Raw genomic sequence first — 4631 nt, forward strand, 5'->3', positions numbered from 1 at the left:
TGTTGACACCTGCTGAACGTACCCAATGTTTCCCATCATGGTATGGTTATCACCATAACAACATTAAGTTTTAAATACATACAATAGTTTTAGAAAGAACAAAAAAAATTGATACATTATATTCCATTATAGTATGTATGGTTATCACCATAGCAACATTAACTTTTAAATACATACATTAGTTTTAGATAGAATAAAATGAATTTTTGTTAATTATTCAATAACTATAAGAAATATATTCCACAAACTATATATATTTGGTATCAGAAGAAAATAACAAATTATTTTAGGTCATAGCCAACTATGGTTTCCATTTAAAAAAATAAAGTTACTTCTAAAATCTCGAAAATAAAAGATGGGAAAAAAATTCTATCTACGCCACTGAATTCTTCGTAAAAAGTTGCCCATATAATGTTTTATTTATAATACTCCTTCGTTGATAATAAGTGAGATATTCGCAATTGTCGTTTTCGCAAAATTTTCACTTTTTGCCGATAGGGCGAAAACAAAAGACGATAGCTGTTCGGAGTTTTCGGCATTAGCATTTTTTCGAAAAACGAGATCATGACATGTAAGCTACTTTTTTTCTATCTCTTGTAGTTTCGGAGATAGCCTATGCGGACATCGAAATTGGGACACCCTGTACATTATAAGAACGTATTGAACTGGTCCTATTTTATGGCCACCAGGACTACGTCTGATCATACAATTATGGATTTTTTCATTACATTTTTCATTGTTGGGGACGATTGAAACAAATTGTTTACAGTGAACCATTACAAGACGATGCAAAACTATTAAAACTAAGAATAATTAATGCGATAGAATCTCTGCCACTGGTGGAATTTTGTAATTCTTACAAAGAATTTAGAACTCGTCTTCAAATGTGTGCCGAATTAGAAGGTGATTTGTTTAAATGAATAGTTGATTTGTTCACTTGCAAACTTACATAGTGTGTTATTACATAAATTTGCATTTAAAATATTTTATTCAATTATTTAGCCATATTTTAATTTAATTTGTCCGTATATTTTTCACTTACATAAGTGGTAACTTTTATGGTTACATACCATAAATTGAACTTGAAACATTTTCAATTTAGAAAATTTTTACATAAAAATGGGAGTAATTAGTTAACTTCTATAGTTAAATTATAAAATTCGTGCGATTTAGTGGTTTGAACATATCCGACGCATTATTTATGCTGAAATAAGTTTGAAAAATCGGTAATACAAATTTTTTTCCTCTTTGTAACTCCATCCGGGGACATACTGTATATGTAAGATTTGTTATTGCGTGTGTTTCATATATTTATAAAATGTCAAACCACGGGAAAGTTCGATGGAGCTGAAGAAGGAAGATGTCGTGTAATGGGAAGTGGAACTAATGGAGAATAATTCACCTTGTGACTGGAGAATGATATGAACGGAAGTTCGAACTCTAAAACCCTACCAGTAGAAAAAAAAATAACCTCACAATCTTCGAACTCCAAAACCCTACCAGTAGAAGAAATAATAAATAACCTCACAATTCTCATAAATATATTGTTATTTTTATTAAAATTTTATTTTTGTTGAAGGTCTTCGAATTCTTTTTGTTTCACATATATTTTTATAATTTGGTAAGTTGGAAGCTTATTTACAACAGTCCATAAAATGTTTCTGGTTACTTCACTTGAAATCAACAATTGAAGTTCAAGTAAAGTTTATTATTAAGGAAATAGGGAAATAGGTAAAAGTAAAAACTTTTTGAGAAATACTAAAATGTTTAATGCAATTCAAGCAGACATGTTTCGAAACTAATGTTTCATCTTCAGTACTTAGAATATTATACAATATAATGGAAAAATATTTTGTTAGTAGGTGGGTTATCTTGGAAGGTAACATATCTTGTTACCTTCCAAGATTTAAACTATATTATTGAAATTTTTTGATTTTGTTAAATTAATTTTTTGTTTGTAAATTAAGTTGAAAGAAATTTAGATCCATTCCTAAACCCCACCTACTAACAAAATATTTTTCCATTATATTGTATAATATTCTAAGTACTGAAGATGAAATATTAGTTTCGAAACATGTCTGCTTGAATTGAATTAAACATTTTAGTATTTCTCAAAAAGTTTTTACTTTTACCTACATCATATTTTATTATACATATTAGACAAATATGAAGAATTTCATCCCATTTATTATTAAGGAATGTTCAGTTCTTTTAAAATAAACTACCAATTATTTATAAGCCAAAGGTAAACGAGATCAATCAGAATTGTTTTAAATATTTTCTTCTTAGTTTATGTTAATTATAAGAGTTATTGCTAAAAATTATTAAGTTCTTTTAAACTATTATATAATTAATAATTATTTATCAATAAGAAATTAATGTGTTTTGTTTTGGATATTATTTTCTGTTTTTCCAGTTTATAATATATGTAAATTCTTGCATAAGTATATATAGGAATTTCGAACATCTGACATGGCGACCTTTCGGGCTTCATTTTAGGCGTGGTGGGGACAACAGCATACGAACTCTAGATTCTACAGGTTGTCCCGTATCTTCCGCATCAGAGATCATTATACGGTTGTACGATACATTATTCTGAAGCGATTTTGCTAATAAATTTTTTTCGAAATGTTTATAATAACCGTACGGGAACTGTTTAAAGATGTCTATATTTCTCTTTCCGTGTCCAATCTATTGGTGAGTACACGTGAGAAACGTATTATGAACGGCGCGTCCTGTGTCTGATTTACGATCTGCTATTGGTCGAGTTTAAACAGTTCCCGTGCGGTTGTTATAAACATTTCGGAAAAATTTTATTAGAAAGATCGCTTCAGAATAATGTATCCTACAACCGTATAATACTCTGATGCGGAAGATACGGGACACCTGTATATAAGACCTCAAGGCCTAGGATACATAGCAATACGCTTTACATTCCATCGTATGCTCACCTCATAAACAATTTTTAGTATTGGGGTTAAATAGGATGAAAAAAAATTTAAAATCAAACATAAATTTTACAACATATATTAAAAGTGACATAAAAATTCAATAACTTATAACACACATAAAACTTATCATTATAGCAGACTATGTATCCTCCGAGGATGATTGAAAATATGGTGGCAGGATCAACCACCTCTAAGATTGGCTGAAAATAATATAAAAGTAAATTAAAAAATTAAACAAGTATGAAATTAAAACTTACATTTGGCCTTATTGCATGGCATGTTATGCTCACTATGTTAAGAACGTTGGTTCGAAGCGACATTTTTTACAATGAGTTAAAATAAACACGCCGGTCATATATATGTACTATCGGAACAACATAAGTTAACCACAGAATAACCAGAAGTGTCACTAGGAGTATTTCGCCAAAACTGACGCCACATTATGGAGAGGCACCAAGGTATTGCTGCTATTGGTGGTAAATTATCCAATAACTTTTTCATTTTAATACGCGCCTTTGGTACCCTCGATAAGATGGCGGATTTTAAATCAAGGTCACAAAACGAGGTGCCGACAATATCAAACGAATCGACGTCAGTATCATTTTTGGTGTGTTCACCATGGAAAAGAGACAGAAAAAAAGCCTTCACAAGGTCGCTTTGCCGAGTACGGCCGAAGAATCGGAGAGTAGAGGGGCGAACTAATTCTCAATATTCATTAAAAATAAAATAATTTAACTTAAAAAATTAGTTTCTTAGTTTTGAAATACATTTCTGCAATTTTTGAATTTTATTGTCTTCGCGCTTAAACTCACTTTCTTTCAAAACGTTGAATCTTAATTCTTAATACAATTGCGTTTTCTCTATATTTTCGTAAAGTTAAAGAATTTAGTTACAATTCAATGTAAAATCTCATTTAAGATGAAATGTTGAATATTTAATATCATAGAACGTCTCAATATTTTAACTCATTTACGGCCATTGCGTTGACGCACCATTTCTTAATTTTTTTTTTTCACTTCTTTTGACAAAAGGAAGTTTTTTTCTTGACTCTATTTTTGCATCCGAAAATATAACACCCCGTCAATCCCGATTTATATTTTCTTGGCAAAATCTTTAGCGGGGTGTACCGAAAATGCGGAAAATAGAATCACAAAGAATTTCATGTTTTCAAAAATAATTCAAGTAACCCTTTTGATAATGCATTCCACTATACTTGGCAAATCAAAATAATTATTATAGATCTGCTTAAAATACACAGTAGTTTCACTGAAAATCGGGCAAATTTTACTTCAAATTCGGAATATAATGTGGATATAGGTATATCCATTTTCGAGATACAGGGTGTTGAAATTTAATAAAAAAAATCGCTTTTTGCGAATATTTCCGAAACTATATTTCGGTTATCGTACTGAAAACAGCGTTTGTAAGCAATTTCTGCTCATAATAAGCTAAATTTAGTGCGGGAAAAAATTTTTTAAAAGTCGTAGTTGGTGAAGATTTTGACACCCATTTGAACCGTCATTGTTTTCTACACAAAAAAGGTACTGTAGGTCATGAGCTCTAAAGTTGACCGTTTTCTAGAAAAATCAACTTTTATGTTGAAAAACATGGTCATTTTTTTGAAATAAAAATTTCATTTTACAATTAAACAAAATGTATGCAAACAAAATTAAACGTTAG

At 30.0% G+C, this 4631-nt stretch overlaps 1 long non-coding RNA gene across 1 annotated transcript; it reads right to left on the reverse strand.

Annotated features, from left to right (window-relative positions):
* Positions 1-3011: 3011 nt before the first annotated feature.
* Positions 3012-3977, reverse strand: LOC111415650 (uncharacterized). The gene is made up of 2 exons (XR_002706419.2): positions 3209-3977; positions 3012-3151 (listed from the first exon to the last, which is right to left on the reverse strand). It is a non-coding gene; the product is annotated as an uncharacterized lncRNA (long non-coding RNA).
* Between the last annotated feature and the right edge of the window lie 654 nt (positions 3978-4631).

This window comes from Onthophagus taurus, chromosome 6 (genome assembly GCF_036711975.1).
Source record: "Onthophagus taurus isolate NC chromosome 6, IU_Otau_3.0, whole genome shotgun sequence".
Classification (NCBI taxonomy): domain Eukaryota; kingdom Metazoa; phylum Arthropoda; class Insecta; order Coleoptera; family Scarabaeidae; genus Onthophagus; species Onthophagus taurus.